The sequence below is a fragment of the Macrobrachium nipponense genome, chromosome 5 (genome assembly GCF_015104395.2).
Source record: "Macrobrachium nipponense isolate FS-2020 chromosome 5, ASM1510439v2, whole genome shotgun sequence".
Taxonomy (NCBI): Eukaryota; Metazoa; Arthropoda; class Malacostraca; order Decapoda; family Palaemonidae; genus Macrobrachium; species Macrobrachium nipponense.
This window is the reverse complement of record NC_061107.1, coordinates 29,819,034-29,839,033: the sequence shown is the minus strand read 5'-3', so window position 1 is coordinate 29,839,033 and position 20,000 is coordinate 29,819,034. Positions and strand designations below refer to the sequence as shown.

Below are 20,000 nucleotides of genomic sequence, written 5' to 3'. Positions count from 1 at the left end.
TTCTTATCGTGAAAGCTAAGTCATCTTATAAGTCGTGATATCTAAACAAATGATTTTTCTTTGTGACATTTACAAGAGGTAATCATATTCCTCGCGAAATCTTATTTGAAAAAATTATTCTTTTTCTTCTTCTTCATCTTATTATCATTAATATCATCAGCATCATTATTATTATTACCGTGAAAGGTTACGAATACCAAGAGACCAAGTTTCAGTTCAGAACTACTATACTTTAAAGGTCTAGTTCACTGAGGTCAAACAATGGTGCTACACCGCGATATTTACACCCCAGCCACACTGACCACCTTCACGTTTGTGTAGAATCGAGGAAAAAAAAAAAAAAGCCCCCATCTGGCACTGGGTTTCGGGTTCTGTCCACCAGCAACAACAAAGAAACGCTTGTCCTGGTTTTAAAAACTGTTCAGCAATGTTCATTTCTGCGACGTTAGATGACCAAGAATGGTTAGTGGAACTCACTTCAGCGTTTCCTGCTGAAACGTACAGGAATTAACATCTACTAGCTGAAGCTGATTCGAAACCAATTAAGGGAAAATGAAGTGTAAAAAAGGGAATATGTTTTACCTTATTTTGAATATACAATTTCTATGTAGGTATTGATTGTTCACAAAAATAATCTGTTACTCTTTTACGTTGCGTAAAATCGCCTTTTATTTCCACGTTTTCACACTTGGTTCATTTTAAAGTTATAGTTAGAGAACGTATTGCAATACAGTAATAACTTATTCTAATATCTGTAACTTCATCATTACTACCACTGTCGCCACAAATATCACTACTACTACTACTACTACTACTACTACTGTACTACTACTACTACTACTACTGTACTACTACTACTACTACTACTGCTGCTAATATGAAAATAATAATTTTGATGATGGTGACGAGGAATCCTTTGTGGCCGACAAACTTATTCGTCTTTATTCATTCCCTTTTTGCTCCATGAAAGAGTACAAGACCTGAACATTATTCGCCAACAAATAAAACACTTCAACTAACTAAGCAGAGAGCCAAGTATACCAATATTCAATCACAACAAAGCACACATGAGGTCCATTTTCCTCAAGGATTTTCTGAAAAATTTATGGTACTGAAACGAATTTGCATTATCAAATAATCTTTCGCTTCCTACTGATTCAACTTTATCGGCCATATCATATTAGATACCACAGACTGTTCACCTGGATGCAAGACTTACTCATCCCCTTTATTCGTCGGAGAATAATTCTAGTTGAGAGCAACAGTATGTCGAAACACTGCATACGTGCTTGCTTGCTTGTCCGGTTAGCATTCGGAGTACATTGCAAGCACATGTGCGTGTCCTCAAGTTTCTCCTCGAACTTTAAATAGTACAAGGAGCGAGTGGCTCTCTCTCGCATCGTTACAGCAACGAGAAATTCGTCGGCTAAATAGGCAACACCGAAGAAAAAACACATACACGAAGTTATTATCATTTTGACATTTCACTGCATGAGCGAATGGTGGTTGGTGTTTATGGTCTGATTGTTGTGCTGTTCATTTATTTTCGTAACATTCTCTTATGCATGGAGACTACGATCTCGTTTTGGTGCGGGCTAGCTTCTCATGCTCTAACATCAGGAGGCGTCAATTATCTCAAATTTATCCAGCACTTATTATCTACAACTGAAACCATCTAAATGTTAATCTTCTGAACAAACAACGAATTTGATATTGTTTACATTTGATTTCTGCGAAATATAGAGCCATGACCTTAACATTTGTGACTTGACTTTCCTAGCTTGAAGTACACCATCCCTTAGAACACCAAAAACCTTTCGAAAGTGACCCACAGAAGGCTGCAAGTTTCTCACTCTTAAAACAATAAGATGTTTCCACTAAATTAAGCAAGTGTCAGTTAAGGAAGTGGCAGTTTTGTTTGTCTATTGTGATTCTGAATTACTTAGTGGCTATGATACCTGGGAGGTGAAGAACATCTAGGCATTTGGTGGTGTTGCAGATTAAAAAAAAAAAACGCACAACAGGGACTGTTTGATTGTGACTTATGCATTTGCCAAACCGTAAACATAACTGCCTGCCTTTGTCCAAACGTTTAACATTACATACCACCTTTCATTAACTGTTAAACGTTACACAATACCTTTCTCTAAGCGTTAACCGTTCATTACTACTCCTGTGCAAACACAAAACGAAATTAGAACTAACTAATCTAGACATTACTTGCTCCCCTGTGTGCAAATGCTAAGCGATGCTAACTCTATCAGTGTCAAAGCGTTTAAACATTACTGACTCCCTCTGTTCAAATGTTTAACATTACTGACAACCTACGTTGACACGCTACACGTTACTTACAACCTTTCTCCAAACGTTATTATTATTATTATTTTTTTGCTCTATCACAGTCCTCCAATTCGACTGGGTGGTATTTATAGTGTGGGGTTCCGGGTTGCATCCTGCCTCCTTAGGAGTCCATCACTCTTCTTACTATGTGTGCCGTTTCTAGGATCACACTCTTCTGCATGAGGCCGGAGCTACTTCAGCCTCTAGTTTTTTCTAGATTCCTTTCAGGGATTGGGATCGTGCCTAGTGCTCCTATGATTATGGGTACGATTTCCACTGGCATATCCCATATCCTTCTTATTTCTATTTTCAGATCTTGATACTTATCCAATTTTTTCCCTCCTCTTTCTCTTCAACTCTGGTGTCCCATGGTATTGCGACATCAATGAGTGATACTTTCTTCCTTGACCTTGTCAATAACGTCACGTCTGGTCTGTTTGCACGTATCACCCTATCCGTTCTGATACCATAGTCCCAGAGGATCTTTGCCTGATCGTTTTCTATCACTCCTTCAGGTTGGTGCTCGTACCACTTATTACTGCAAGGTAGCTGATGTTTCTTGCACAGGCTCCAGTGGAGGGCTTTTGCTACTGAATCATGCCTCTTTTTGTACTGGTTCTGTGCAAGTGCCGGGCATTCACTTGCTATGGTGGTTTATGGTTTCACTTTTCGTATTGCACTTCCTACATATGGGAGAGATGTTATTTCCGTCTATCGTACTTTGAACATATCTGATTCTTAGGGCCTGATCTTGTGCCGCTGTTATCATTCCTTCAGTTTCCTTCTTTAGCTCTCCCCTCTGTAGCCATTGCCAATTGTCATCGCTGGCTAGTTCTTTAGTCTGTCTCATGTATTGTCCATGCATTGGTTTGTTGTGCCAGTCCTCTGTTCTTTCTGTCTTTCTTGTTCTCTGTATATTTCTGGGTCTTCGTCTTGCTTTTATTAGTCCTTCTTCCCATGCACTCTTTAGCCACTCGTCTTCACTGGTTTTCAGATATTGCCCCAGTGCCTCTGTTTTCGATGTTGACGCAGTCCTCTATACTTAGTAGTCCTCTCCCTCCTTCCTTTCGTGTTATGTATAGTCTGTCTGTATTTGCTCTTGGGTGTAGTGCTTGTGTATTGTCATATGTTTCCTGGTTTTCTGATCTATGCTGCGGAGTTCTGCCTTCGTCCATTCCACTATTCCTGCGCTGTATCTGATTACTGGCACTGCCCATGTGTTTATGGCTTTTATCATATTTCCGGCGTTGAGTTTTGACTTGAGTATCGCCTATAGATCTCTGCATATATTTTTTCCTGATCGTGTCCTTCATCTCTTGGTGTTTTATATCTCCTACCTTCCATTACTCCCAGGTATTTGTATCCTGTCTCATCTATGTGTTTGATGTTGCCTCCCATCTGGTAGTTTTATCCCTTCAGTTCTCGTTACTTTGCCTTTTTGTATGTTGACTAAGGCGCATTTTTCTATTCCAAACTCCATCCTGATGTCCTCAGATACAATCCTTACAGTCTGGATTAGGGTATCTATTTCCTTGATGCTCTTACCATACAGCTTGATGTCGTCCATGAACATCAGATGGTTGATTCTGTTGCCTCTTTTCTTGAGTTGGTACCCGGCATCCATCTTCTGTAGTACTTTTGTCATGGGAATCATGGCTACTACGAAGAGTAGTGGGGACAGTGAGTCGCCCTGGAAGATCCCTCTCCTGATATTAAACCTCTGCTAGTCTTATTCCAGAGCTTGTAAGTATTGTATTCCAGTTCGCATTGTTATTTTTGAGGAAGCTGATGGTTATTTTCCTCTGCCCCATATATTTTCAGGCATTCTATTAGCCATGTGTGTGGTATCATGTCGAAGGCTTTCTTATAGTCTATCCATGCCATGCTTAGGTTGGTTTTCCTTCTCCTACTGTTCTTCATTACCATTTTGTCTATCAGGAGCTGGTCTTTTGTGCCCCTACACTTCCTTCTGCAGCCTTTCTGTTGGTTGGGGACGGTGTTTGTTTCCTCTAGGTAGTTGTATAGCCTTTCACTGATGATACCTGTTTAGTAACTTCCACATTATTGGTAGGCAGGTGATAGGCCTGTAGTTACTGGCTATATTTCCCTTACTCTTGTCTTTTTGTACTAAGGATGTTCTTCCTGTGGTCAATCCATTTGTTGTGCTGGTGATTTGAGATACAATGCTGGAGTTGTTCTGCTATTTCGTGGGTGTAGGGCCTTGAAGTTTTTGAGCCAGTATCCATGGACTTCATCGGGACCTGGGGCTTTCCAGTTTGGCATTTCTTTAGTTGGTGTCTGACGTGTCTGTCGTGATGTCTGTGAATCTTTGTTTTATTCTCCCTGTTTCTTCTTCCTTGACTCCTGGAGCCATGTTGCATGTTTGTTGTGTGATACCGGATTGCTCCATATGTTTTCCCAGAGTCTCTTACTTGGTTCGGCTTCAGGAATTTCTGGGTGGTTGTCTTCCCCTCTTAGTTGGCTGTATAGTCTTTTCTTGGTTGGTTCCGAATAGTTTGTTCTGTTTGGTATCCCTTATTCCTGTTCCATGTATCGATTGGATCTTATGTGCTTTGGCCTTAAGCCTCTGTTTTACATCTTCTATTGTGTTGTTTAATCCCCTCTCTTGTACTTTGTATTTCTCGTTGAGTTCCTCCTTGTTTTCTTGCTTCTTAGCCTTTTTCTGCCATCTCTTTCAGTTTACTCAAGTCAGATCTCATCACCATGATTTGCTTTTCCAGTCGCCTTTTCCAAGGAGGTTGCTGTTTTGGTTTCTGTTGGTTTGGTTGTGCTGGTGGTGTTGGTGTTCGAATTCCCATCAGTTCTGCTACTATTATTATTATTATTATTATTATTATTATTATTATTATTATTTTTTTTTTTATTATTATTATTATTATTTAAGTAGATAAAACCTACTCACATGGAAATGTCGGACTTCAACCAAATCTGTTAAACTATGCTTGCCCATGTAAATATTGCCATGTACATACTTTTGTCCTAGTACCAAAATTAATAGATTCGTTTTAATATTATTAAGTAAAATTTCTGCCAATTACATCGACTGTGAGGATATCCGCCAAATGTCGAGTAAATCTCCCAATCTTCAAAAATATGTCACAAATTACGGACATTATTCATGTCTTTTGCACAAATGTCGCACATTACTACAGTTACTTCTATCTAAAGATAAGTCACGGATGGAATCTATCCCAAAATTAGGAAACTTCTGTTCATTCGTCAAACTTTTCTCGTGACCTCTTTTTCAGGTATTAAAAGAGGAAGATCAATTCTGTCTAAATTATTATTATTATTATTATTATTATTATTATTATTATTATTTCAGTAGATGAACCCTACGCACATGGAAATATCGGACTTCAACCAAATCTGTTCAGAGATCAAACATCAATGACTATATCTGTTAGAATGCTGAATAATGTTGAACAGATTTGTCAAAATGTCAAAATTCGCAAACATTAAACATTATTTGCAATATCTTTTTAAATAGAAACATTTCAAAGACGTAAGTCCAAATGTTAAGAAAGTGACTTCTTATACATGTTCCCAAATGCAATTACATGATAAAGATTTTTACCATTAAGAAATTCATGAATTTATTGAACTTGAAATGCAGAAGGGAGGCTTAAAGCGTTGCTCGTCAGCACAACTACTTTTCAGAAAGTCTATTGTGGCATTAATATTTGTCGCCAAGGGAACAGCATTCACTCAAGAAAACAGACTATTCATTTGTTTTTAATACATAAAGTGTTGTATGATAATGGTTTAACAATCATAATTACACAGATCTCGCACACCACGGCTACTGCAAGCACCCAAAGTCCACGAAGCACCGAGATTTCATTTCTTCACTGCCGCTAACAAAAGGATTGCAGAAGGTATAATGAATGACACCCTAAGAATACTACTGAAGCCTATATTTTTTTTGGCAGTAAAACGTAATAGATTCTTATTAAATTTTGCGATGAATCATACATTTCAATGCAAGAGGTATAATTAATTATATTTTCAAATTATTATTGAAGTCTGCGTTAAGTTTTTGGAGACCAAAGAAACTGAACGTTTCACAGATCTCATGATGATGAATGAATTTCAAAGATAGCCAATTGCACAGGGGCTCAAATCATGCTCCTGGAAAAAAAAAATGGCAATCAAAATAAGAGGATATAAAATACTGCCCAGGAGCTGTTGGAAACCGACCTTAGCCTTAAGGCAACACTCATAAAACAGTTTGCCAAATTTTTTGAAAACTTTGTCGAACGAGGCGGCCAGTGATTTGGGTAGATCGAAGTTTCTGGGGAATTGCTCGGATTAAGCACACACGCGCACACAAACACTCACACACACACACACAAGCACAAGAGAGAGAGAGAAGAGAGAGAGAGAGAGAGAGAGAGAGAGAGTAACTGCGTAGGAGGGGGGGTAGTCGCTAGTCAAGGTGGGCTGCGGCCAGGAGGTAAATTTATAGTTATGCATTGTTGGGAGTCGTGTAGCTTTCAGCAATGCTAGTCTCAGAGTCAGTGATTCTCAACATCAGCTTCGCTCTTACTCTTTCTCTTATTGGCACAGAGTTCCTCGAGGGCGAAAGCCAATCCGTCCAAAAATATCGCAGGAGAAAATGCTTTCCAGAGGTTAAATAAGGATGAGGCGAAAATAAAAGTGAACGAACCTTGTCGAGCCAGTGGGAAAGTCCCAGTCTTCTAAAAAGTGCTCATTGTTGTATATGATGTCACGTTAATGGAAGCTTAGGGTCAGAGGTAACTCAAATTCAAGATTTATTAGCTTATAAAACTTACCCGATACAAAATCCTGGCCAAATTCTAAAATGAAAATTTGAGGACTTTTGGTATGAGGTCTTTTGTCTTAGGTATAGAAATCTATAATACGTGATTTGATACAAAACCCTATTGGTTATATACAAATGCGTTAATTGTCAAGTTTCTTTATTATTCCAGTAGATGGAACCTATGCACAGGGGCCATTGACTTGAAATTTAACCTTCCAAGGAATGTTGGCTTCAACCTCCGACCCCAGACTCCACACTGCAGCAGTAACTGATCATGATACAGAGCTAGTGATTTATCATCGCCTTGGGGGGAGACTCACACCCGCGACATCTGAGTGGCATGCCACGACACTAACTACGATACCAGCGGACATTTAGTTCACAAAATGTGAACAAAGTTGTAAAAATATGTTGACATCGCTGATTACAAATCGCAAATCAAAACGAAGTGTTCAGCAGAGAGAGAGAGAGAGAGAGAGAGAGAGGGAGAGAGAGAGAGAAAAGACAGCTTTGAGCTTTGCGAACCATCAAAGGTAATATCAAGTATATATCTTTTATATATATATATATATATATATATATATATATATATATATATATATATATATACATACATACATATATATATATATATATATATATATATATATATATATATATATATATATAGAGAGAGAGAGAGAGAGAGAGAGAGAGAGAGAGAGAGAGAGGACAGTTTTGAGCTTTGAGAACTATCAAGGGTAATATCATTATATATCTTTTATATCGAGAGAGAGAGAGAGAGAGAGAGCGAGAGAGAGAGAGAGAGAGAGAGAGAGAGAGAGAGCTTTAAGCTTTCTGAACCTCAAAGGTAATATCAATATATCTTTTTATATCTTTTATATATCTTTTATATCGAGTGAGAGAGAGAGAGAGAGAGAGAGAGAGAGAGAGAGCTTTGAGCTTTCTGAACCATCAAAGGTAATATCAATGTATATCTTTTATCTTTTATATCGAGAGAGAGAGAGAGAGAGAGAGAGAGAGAGAGAGAGAGAGAGAGAGAGAGAGAGAGACCAAACGAAAATGGCTTTGAAGTCTTAAGAATCATCAAAGCTTACATAAATCTAACTTTATTATTTTGCAGTTTTTTTTTACTGTGTTGTGAGACGACAGGGAGTGGGTGGATACATTCCTACGTGTTGATTCACCTCTGTAGGGATCCACTGCCAATGCTCACAAAAAAGGGGAGAGAGAGAGAGAGAGAGAGAGAGAGAGAGAGAGAGAGAGAGAGAGAGATATTTTTCCGGAACACTTCCTGATTTCCCTCGCGGCTTCTTAATTGCGTAATTTACCTGCAGGTGAAGACGGGGAGGAGATCATTGAAAAGATGTGCTAGAGAGCAGAATTGCATGATAATTTAATCCTGAGTGTAAAGAACAGCGACCTGAGAGAGAGAGAGAGAGAGAGAGAGAGAGAGAGAGAGAGAGAGAGAGAATATAAATGACTTGATATCGACTAACAGAATTTCAGTCAATTAAACGAGATTTGTTCGATTATTAAATAGACAAAGAAATTGTACTGAAACTAAGTAATTTTCTTCACTACCAAAAACAGGGTTAGATACAACCAAGCCATTTTCGCTTACTCGGGGAGTAATCCTACAACTATTTTATTGGTGTTGTTGTTGTTGTTGTTCTTGTTGGAGGTTAGGAAAGGTCTATGGAAGAACCGAAAATGGTCTGAGAAATTTTAGATAGAATATTTATAATTTATTTATTCGAATGAACATGTAAAAAATAAATAAGGTGCATGTTAAACAATACAGAACAATTATTTCTAATAAAATACAACTTATCTATTTTAGTTTTCGTTGGTGAAACAAGGTTATATTTCACCGTAGAGTTTAGCACGTGTTAATTTATTTGGTGTACTGAATTTGGGCTATGTTTCTGTTCAATTACTTTGTGTTTGCACTTATACCTCAGAAGTTATGGACATATTTCATTTGCTCTTGTTGTTAGTATGAGTAGTAATAAGTATGAGTATTAATTACGAAGACTACTTCACGTTAAGTTAGGAATATAATGTTTACAACTTATGCGTGAGGGGAAAGTCTTGCACGCGTCCCGAGTAAGCTGGAGGTCGGATCACGCCTTGTTTACTCTCTCTCTTTCTCTCCGAGTCTGCGTTTAACGAGGCCAAGTAGATAAGTCCATTACCTCGATATCTGAAACAGGTGTTAGCGACTAATTAATAAAGATAGCTGAAGGGTTTGTGTGTTGCCGAAGACATCTTCCTTAAATAGATTTGGTAGAACAGACATAAAATTCAACACTGAATCTAAGTGCTTAGTGAATGTACAGATAGAGCTTTACTGTACTTGTTCACGGAAAGGGAAGGTGTAGGTAAGCAAAATGCTCTGACATATCAATCATCAGCTGAGTGAGGAGACTCACGAGGACTCTTTTACTTCATGTGGGATTTTTTATTCACCCTTTCAACGACTAAAAGCTAAAAAACAGAGAGTTTCCTTTTGGATGTCTACTGAAACTTAGCTTGAGTTAATACTGTTTCGGTTTCTGAGTTTAAAAAGGAATTTATTGTTGCTATGGCATTTTTTAAAGGACTGTCTCTTCATGTGATATTCGCTTTCTGAAGATATTTCCCCTTACTTGAGACGACCCTTTTCATTAAGACGATCATCTTTCTTCAGACGATGTATCTCCTTAGGGAGAGCCCTTGGTTAAGACGTTCTGTTATTGCAGGCAATGTTTATGTTTTTAGCAGCGAGTCTTCATTTCTAAGACAATCTCTCTCTCTCCATCCTCATCATTATCCACGTTCTCTACCTTGAGGATGTTTGTTTGTATGGTGTTTTTACGTTGCATGGAACCAGTGGTTATTCAGCAACGGGACCAACAGCTTTACGTGACTTCCGAAGCACGTCGAGAGTGAACTTCTATCACCAGAAAGACACAACTCTAACCCCTTAATGGAATTCCCGAGATCGAACTCGCGGCCACTGAAGTGGCACGCCAGCACCATACCGACCACGCCACTGAGACACTCTACCTTGAGGATGGGATCTCTTTAACACGACATTTTCCCTTAAGATTCTCTTCATTAAGACGACCATCTTTCTTAAAAGGATACACTTAAATATGAGAAGCCTTGCTTTCATTCAGAAGCCGTTTCTTATAAAAAGGCCCTTCTCTATACTTATAAAGTCCTGGGACAATCCACACGTATATGATCCTCCTCCTTAAGAAATCTCCTGGTTAAAGGAATCCTCTACGTTTAATTGTTAATCTTCCTCTCTTAAAGTCCCATTTTTTTTTTCACCGTAATGATCAATCTGTTTAATACGAAAACACGTGCTATATCTTTAAGCTAATGAATATGAGACACAAGATTTCACTTTCAAGTAAAGAAAAATAAGCTTTTCAATTAGGTACAATAAAGATATTTCCACTAAAGGACCCACTACGCTTACGCGCACACTCGGGTAGTACTTCATAAGTATATTAATTCGACTCGATGTCGCAAGATGCCAAGTTCTATATTTCTTCGAATACCTTCAATAACCGTCCAGAAATACGCTGGCACACCGAGTGCTTCATGTTTTTTTTTTTTTTTTGAACATACGCATTTCTCCTGCAGCTTCACCTGGGTGGTTCCTCTCGCGTATCAACTTCCGAAGCTTTCGGGGCGTCGAGATGTCCCCATTATTCACTCACATTAATTTAGCCTTAATTTGGCTCGGTCTTTCACTCCTTGCTGCCGCCTGTCTTCACTCATAATGGAGATGAACGAGTCATGTTGATGATGCATTATGTCATCTGCTTCTCGGCAAAAGCTAGACAAGTATCGAGATTCTCATCAATGCCAGAATTCTAACCCGTCGTGATTTTCTGTATAAATGGCATTCCTTTCTGCTTGAATTTGCAATGGCGTATGTATATGTATATGTATAGTATATATATATATATATATATATATATATATATATATATATATATATATATGTGTGTGTGTGTGTGTGTGTGTGTAAGTATACATATATAAATGATTGTATGTATGACAGAGAGAGAGAGAGAAGAGAGAGAGAGAGAATGCTTGTGTGACTTAAGAAACGAAAGAAGTGAATAAAGTGTGAGGTATTAATTAATGTTTGTTTGAGGAAAATACGGTGACAGCTGATGATAGGGAGGAGAAGCAGCAGCGACCGATAGAACAACCTTAAAATAAACAACTTTTCGTCACGTAAATGAAAGTTATTGATTCAAGCGAATGTAAAGGATGAAGGCTACATGGGAGAAGGGATGAATCACCGAGGAGGTGAAACAGAAATAGAATGAATTTTATCAAGGTTTATAAGCAAGAACATTGGCGCTAAGGAAGCTCAGTGTTGAACAGCATCTCCTTTATGGAAGTCAAGTGAAGATGCTGAATGAAAGTATCGGAAAGACGCGGAAGGTGATAAGGTTATTTGTGCGATAAATGTTGAGTACAGAGGGTTTGAAAGGCGTGAGATGTTGGTTGAAAATGTGCATCATTCTGGAGTTCAGGGAAGGAGAGAGGGTGACCTAGAAGGTGTGGGTTAAACAAGGTGAAAGGAGTGTTGCTACTGAAGGGCGTTAATATAATGAGTGCCTACAAGATGGGGGGCGTGTTGCACAATGGGCGTAGTGGATAAACAGGTTGCTGCCAAGGCCTCTGTAAAAGTATAAAGATAGTATAAGGCCAACGAGGAACGATGAGACAAAGGAGACCGTCACCTTTCGTCTTTAATCTAAGGCATTTGCAAGCAAACTATTTATGGTGGAATATAAGTATATAGAGAGCAATTGATGTAGAGGGTTTCTGTATTGGAGTTCAGTCAAGATTCAAAATCTCAAAAATGTGAGAGAAACTAACATTTACATACACACACACTATGTATATATATATATATATATATATATATATATATATATATATAATATATATATCTATATATATATATATATACAAAACACATATATATATATAAAATATATATATATATATATGTATATATATATATATATATATATATATATATATATATATATATATATATACACACACATATATATCATGAAAACGTCCCAGCAGTTTAGCCCTCCATCATATATCATACTCGTATGTTGTAGCTGCACATGAGGTTAGACCCATTCTCTTAGAGTATGACATGCTGGTTCTCTCCAAGATGGGCTTGTTAAGAACATGTCTACTGAGTTCACCTTCCGTGGCCCGAAAATGAAATGCATGATCATGATTCTACTCTCAAGTATAGCAGCATCAGGTATCCGAATTTTTAATCAAAGGTATCTCTAAATATTTGATGAATTCAGCCTTTTTTACCATGACTTGTTTTATTTATGTTATGAATCTTAAAATGAATTTCCCGTCCGTACCTTCCCTGCCCTTGAAGATGTGTCTGAATAATACTTTCTTTCCAGTGGAAAACAGGTATTGGGAAAACATCAACTTCTTGGAAGTTCTCTCCTTCCTCAACTAACACTTGTGACAGACAGTTCAGTGTTACAGCGATAACGGAATTTCTCAAACTTCAAATTCGTTATTTAACTGACTTCCTTCATCTGTATTCCAACGTCTGGGCGGTCATAGTTCAATCATTCCTTCCAGAAGTGATTTAAAAATGAAATTTCCTTTAAAGCTTAAGGCTCCATCGTGTACGAGACTGCTTATTACCTAAAGTTCTAAAACACATAAAAACAAACAATTTTAGGCATGTCTCATGATCACATCTGGGAAAAAATGGCAATTAACTTTCCTGAAAAATAATGTATCTGAAAACAAGAGAGAAGGTACAGAAAATCTCAAATAACAGCAAAGAAAAAATATGCTTTGTGGGAATTCTTTGTTCTTTTGGGTAAACTGAGAAGTCGGTGTCTATGACATTAGGTATTTTCAGCCGTATCCGAAGAATATATAAGATTCTGAAGTTTATCTTATCTCAACTGGTTCATATCAACTTGAAAGGTTGGGGCGAATTGCTGACAATCACCGGGTTTCGTGCAGTTGTATACATCTGATTTTTTGCTTAAAAGGATGAACGTCCTTTTTTAACGAAATTCTTGAACCAAGGAACCATCACACTGAATATAAACCTACAAGCAAACTTACTGGTTCAGTATGTAAATAAACGGAAACTTTTTGTTCCTGCGTCTTTGTAATATTAAAACTGAAAATTCACGATGATCACGTGAACGTCAGGTTGTTGACATATTTCAAATTCACTTTGAGTTACAGGTCTTCAAGATCTGGCAAGAACACCCCCAGAGGTCAAATGAAAGTTAGTCAAAAAAAGGGTCTCTCATTTCATGCTACTCATATCCTACAAAAACTAAAAATAAACGCTTTACTCATTAAAAAAATATACACGGAAGTTGTAGCTAACCTAATGTTTATTTCAACACTTTTCCCATTCACGAGCCACACCAACCTACTCAGTTGCTTATCGAATACGCCATTAAACACCGACTGACTTGTTTACGAAAGAGAGTCAGATGGAAATCTGGTGTTTACGCTCAATAATACACACATGGCTAACGCTTGCGTCTCTCCTCTCCTCTCAGTTGCACTCACACGGCTCTTCGGTTACCGGGCGTTAGCCATCTAATTTTTTTTTTATTGTTAATGGCGTTTCTGTAAGTGGAAAATGATCATACTTATCATGTTTCATAAAAAAATCTACCGTGATTCTTGAACGGATACGAAACTAGGAGAAAGTATTAGAATTTTGCGAATAGATCCAGTAGCCTATGAAATATGACTTTGTTAATTTTTAAACTCAAGTTACATGCATTATACCATGTAATATATTTAAAATAAAAAACCTGGAATTAGTTTCCGTAAGAGATCATGTGAATATTTTCCTTCTCCATTAGTCATGGATCAAAAGGTTTGGGATTCAATGACAAGATTATTCGACTGATAAAGATAACCTCCTATTTCGAAGAAAAAAAAAAAAAGGTGACACTCGGTCGAAAATGAAGTAACCTGAAACTGAACTTGAAGGTACTACATCGTAAACTTCATCACTCGTGTAAAAATGACAAAGATACAGATAAATGCACATTACGATATATATATATATATATATATTATATATATATATTATATATATATATATATTATATATAAATAATATATATATGTGTGTGTGTATATATATACATTAATATATATATATATATATATATATATATATATATATATATATATATATATACATATATATAATGAATATATTGGGTTACTCAAAACGAGTTGCATGACTCCAAAACAAGTTGCACGTCCTTTTCACAGGAAGCATTTGGGTTAGGGGGTTTATATTATGATTTACTAAGGTGTACCGATGCTTAGTGGAATTTAATGGCCCGTACACCACTCCTGCAGTTCGAACCGAATACTGCTACCTGTGAGGCGACTGTCTCAACTTCTCTATCAGCTGCACTTAAAAGCACAAAGCCTGCATGCACACATCAGTAACATGTATCATGTCTGAACCTTTTCCGTTATTTAACAGATGATCATAATGTTATACTCTTCTTAAGCACACGCTAACCATAAAATTGATCTATTCTTTCTCTAACCTTTATTTCATCAGAGAGAATCTAATATCTATTATACGAATTCACAGCGTAGTACACTGTCAGGTGACAGGACGGAAAATTGGAAGTTGCATCTGTTTTGCAACACCTCTCAGGTCAGACTTATCCGCGATGAAAGTTTTACCTTTAGCTTACGTATTTTATTTTAAACGACCGAGTAAAAGCCAGACCTTATACATCACATCATTAATGGTAAACAGGCCCTCACATTTTTTTTTATTCTTGCTGAACATTTGAAAAATTGTCAAAATTGGAGAGACTGAAAGTTGACACGTAGGATGTTAGTAAAAAAAAAAAAAAGAAAAGAAATACTGAATTTTGCAATAAGATGAAAGCATTTCGGAGGAAAGTATAATTGAAGGTCACTTTTCGCTCGTAATTATTTCCTCTATGAAGGAAGAGGAGCCCAACCTGGCACAAGGCGTCGGAAAATTGTGGCAATGTTGCCAAAAATTTGCAAAAAGGGTACACAAAATATCTGAATGAATTGAGCTCATATATCTTTCAAAGGCAGCTGCGTTTAAGAGAGAGAGAGAGAGAGAGAGAGAGAGAGAGAGAGAGAGAGAGAGAGAGAGAGAGAGAGAGAGAGCACCTCATTTAAATAACACCCCTACCCCTGGATCATCAACTATTTCCCACCTCAAGCTGTTCTTTGTGGTGCAAGAAATATTGGCTCGACTGCCGAGGATTCCAACTTACGGTGGATCAGACACCTGGTCTTGATCAAGGTAGATCTCCCTTATTCAATATACCTTCGTCTTGATCATGAAGGGGACCCGAATGGCGATGGGAAATCCGCTTCACTTCAAACGGGATTTATTAGAAATGTATAGTGATGGAGAATCTAACCATAAATAAATGGAATAAATCGGTTCTAGATTTGCTTGATCTTTCTATCATTACCTTACTTTGGAGAGGAAAAGATAATTATGAAGACGAGTCTTGCCCTGCTTGTGTGCTTGTATGTTTTTATCACACATTATGATTTTTTAAAATTTAACTAAGAATATAATTAATTGTATATGCAACTTCAGAAACTGCCGGTAAACAGCGAACTTCATTTAATGTTTTAAAGCTTATTCATCCCGCCTACTCTGCTGGTGGAGAAAGTGTTATTGAGCAGATTATAATAATGAACTATCACTTCGAGTGAGCAAGTTACATTAGTTCACTAAAATTCAAGCCCCTAAATTCCGTCATATTAACGAACGACAAAACAAGATCCCGGCGATAAGAAAACCCACAAATACCAAAATACTGTATTCTGCTGCAGAGTCTCAAATTTAATACTAACGAGACGTCGAGATATTCTCCGAAGACAGATGAAGTCTCACCTGCTTGGCAGAAACCGTTTTTTTGACGAATTCGTCTTTCTTCGCGTGATTTTGAGGACTTACTCTTCCGCTGCCATGGAGGACTAAATATCGTCTTATTTTATCTTAAGATGCCCCAGAAATCCTAGCTTACTTTTAGAAACTAAAAGTGATTTTTCACTTTGTAGTATCCAGACGTTTAGGGCAAATGCTCTGATTTCATTTCTCCTTTGTTGACTACCAGTTTAAGATGTTTGAGTTTTAGAGAAGGTCATTGAATTAATCATAACGTATCATTACAAAACGAGTAAGAAAAAATGTTGAATCAAATGACACTTATCAAATCTTTAAGCTGAGCCCATTTGTGCCGATGCTGGTCTTTGAAAAATTGGTCGCTTCAAGTCCAAACTTGAATAGATCAAATAACTTCATCTAACTTGAAAAATGAATAGAGACAAAATTAAATACATTGTATAACCTCAGCGAAAACATTTCAAGCTTACTTTATAGATAAAAAAGGAATATTAGATGTGATACTACAGTGAGGAGGGCTACATTGTTATTTTTTATATGGGAGAGAGAGGGAGAGAAGACCATTTAGTAATCAGTACAATGCTAAGAAATTAGAGATTTTCATCCACTTCTGTCTATCAGACACGGGCAGATTAAAACTAGAAAAACATTTATCGTGCACTTTGGAAACTTGAAAAGTAATAATGATTATTACAAATGTAATAATAATTATATTTCCGTAATGAAATTGCTAAATGATTATGATAATGATGTTAATTATGAAAGCTTTCTTGATGCAATGCTTCCAAAAGACTTCTCATCTTCTTGTGACAAGAGCCTCTGATTTTCCTTCCAGGACAAATTCCCCTCCTCCATTTTACTGGATGACTTCATGAACGATGTTACCCATGACAGGTATAAGCATATTAATAAAGTATATTTCGGCAGAAGACCTTCTTTTAGGCAAATGCTGTTAAAAAGAATGGCAGAATTAAGTGGAATAATACCGGCACTGACGACGACCCATGCTTGACCTGGACCTGAGATCCTGTTCTAATAAATAAATAAAAAAGAAAAGATTACCTTCAACATTTATAATTTTTGAAAATTCCCAATATGAATGTTGGCCAGTTACTCATAAACATCGCTGAGCCTGAGAAGCGAATAGTAAGAAAAATAATAAAAAAATATATAAAATCAAATCGCCTAATTCTTCCATTCTTTTTAACAGCATATTAATAATGGCAATTATTAAGCCTGTAAGCAGACAGCGGAAAGGCACAGGGAAGGTGATCTCCTGGGCTCCACAGAAAACTTACTTCCATTGCACTAGCAGTGAAGAAGACATCATAAGTGAAATGAAAAGGAAGGCGGCTAGGAAGGAGGGAGGATGGTCGCTGTCCACAGACAGACTCAAGACTCCCCAGAGGAGGCGAACTAAAACTGGGCTGGGGTCGGCTTCATCCCAAACGGAATTCTCGACCGGCAGTAAAATTATCGCACGAGACTTCATACTTCTCCAAATAAAGACGCACGCCGATATGAAGGCAGACAGGGTTAAAGACTTTTCATTTCATTCAAATCACGTGCAAATTTACGGAAGCGTCATCCTAAAACCATTTTCTCTACATTTCATAAATACTGATGATTGTGCCCGACAAATATTAAATTTCATAATATACTGCCTGCAACCACCGCTTGGAAATTTACCAATCCTCCTTCAGAAAACCTGGAGTATTTCTTCGATGACTACGACCGACAAAACTTGCCAATATTTTTCGCCTTGGTGGCCTCCTCACAGTTTTCAGTGATTTTCATCTTTTCCCCAAACTTTATGGATAGCGAGGGCCCTTTCATTTCTACCCCGTCTTTCCACTCCTTATCCGAATGGACCAATAAAATTTCGTTACAGCCAGCTACAAGCGGAGGAGTAACGTTCGCCCCGTTTTCCCCTGAAATTTAACTTTTCTGGCGCCCGTGCGTGTGTGAGTGTGCGGGGGTGTTATATCCCAACGCCCCGCCTACTCCCAGCCACTACTACTAGTTTTCCCGCTCCTCGCTCGCCCGCGCACACGTACACGTACAGTGACTGCCCCATCTTCACACATTTCACATCATCTCAATGTACTGAAAGACAGCACAACACTCCTGTAGTTCCCCCAGTGAGGCAAGGGCATTTTGACTGTCTAAATCTCACTCACTTTGAAGCATGTGCTTGAAGTTCATGTAGAGAAAAAATACGAGGAGCATTCTATGACTTATGTAAACACTGAAGTCATGACAGCCTCGAAAACAGAATCAGAAACACTGAAATAAAGTAATAATTATACATTTCCAATGAATAAATTGTCTGAGAGTTTCTTTCACTCTTTTGACAGCTGAAGCCGTCTGACAGATCGGTGTTCTCAGCACGTGGTGGAAGGGAATCTCGCGGAAGGCGCTACCGCTGTCTAGTTTCTCTGCTAGACTCAGTTTGCCTGTTTGCTAGTCTCGCCTAACAATCAGTGGCATGAAGTACTATCATTCCTGTTAACCGGAGGAGGAATAACCGGAAATCTAACGATAGAAGAGGAAAGGAGGAACAGAAGACCAGAAGTGACGAGCAAGATCAACTTCTGGCTTTTGCATCTCGTGAAGAAATGCGACAGCTGTTCTGAAAAGAGGCAAAATCGTTGATAGTTCTTCAACTCGATTCATCGGTGCAAAGAAAACGGGAGGAGGAGAGAGAAGACCCGCAGTTTGACCACGTACTGGCCACTCTCTTCCAAGGATTACCGGACCTAAAATAACTGTTACGGTGGGTGAGATTTTGTTCTTTAATCAAGCGTTGCACTCTTGTTGTTTCTCGTTCAAATAAAAGTAAGGCAATAATGAACTGCATGGCAATGTCTGAAAAACAAGTAAAAACGAGTAACACAGGCGTTATCATTTGGCTTAATTAGTAGACCATTAATTTAACCTAAAATTTAGGCCAGACTGGCGGGTGATGTCCCCCGCCCCCGCCAACTCTCTCTCTCTCTCTCTCTCTCTCATACGTAAACACACTAATGAAAGCCTATTGCACGCGAAGAAACAAACATCCACTTCACACATTGGTGAACAAGAAAAACAACCGGACATAAGTGTTATATAAATTTTGTACTTTGTGATTTTGTAAAGGGAGACTAGTTAGGTACGGATGGGCTACACCATTGCAACATGAAATATTTATGGCACATGCTTCAGTAAATAGGAGTAAAAGTACACTCACTATATGTACACATATAGACGTATATATGTTTATTTACATAAGTGTATACACACAAACATACATATACACACACCCACACAGAAATATATATATATATATATATATATATATATATATATATATATATATATATATATATATATATATATATATATATATATATATATAAAATATATTAATTTTCTTTGCGTTTCCTTCTTTTACCCTTGGATTAATTTCGGCGTATATATATATATATATATATATATATATATATATATATATATATATATATACAAATATATATGCATATGTATTTACAAGAAGGAAACGCCCATATTTATAAAATATGTCGAAATTACTCCAAGGGAAAAAGAAGAAAAAGTAGGGAAAAGTTAAAAGTGACAATGCACCTAAGAGTGAAAGATGCCAAGCAATAGACGTCGTGGGGGAGAGAATGGAGGTCTGAGTTCGTGAAATAAGAGTTTCGAAACCTCTTGAATACAGCGGACAGAAGAGAGGCAGATCGGAATGACGCGAGAGCTGAAGGGTTTATAGTGAGTAAGGATGTCAGGATGCTCATTAAAAGTCTGAAAAATCGAGATTCACTTGTCACTGGAAGGATTTCAAGATACTGTGGCGTGGAGTGAATGAATGAA

General features: G+C 37.6%; 2 protein-coding genes across 6 annotated transcripts in view; one reads left to right on the top strand and one right to left on the bottom strand.

Moving 5' to 3' along the window:
• LOC135215270 (organic solute transporter subunit alpha-like) overlaps positions 1 to 20,000 on the bottom strand; it is a 146,991-nt gene that overhangs the window by 18,182 nt on the left and 108,809 nt on the right. The window contains exon 1 of one of the 4 annotated variants that reach the window (XM_064249815.1): positions 17,432 to 17,523. The exons of the other annotated variants lie outside the window; for them this stretch is intronic. The gene's annotated coding sequence lies outside the window, so the exon portion shown is untranslated. Of the gene's footprint in view, positions 1 to 17,431; positions 17,524 to 20,000 lie in introns of those variants that run through there. 4 annotated transcript variants of the gene reach the window in all.
• Positions 18,133 to 20,000, top strand: part of LOC135215269 (uncharacterized) — a 60,734-nt gene continuing 58,866 nt past the window's right edge. The window contains exons 1-2 of one of the 2 annotated variants that reach the window (XM_064249810.1): positions 18,133 to 18,279; positions 18,491 to 18,909. The gene's annotated coding sequence lies outside the window, so the exon portion shown is untranslated. The remainder of the gene's footprint in view (positions 18,280 to 18,490; positions 18,910 to 20,000) is intronic. The other variant, XM_064249811.1, reaches the window with a different exon arrangement.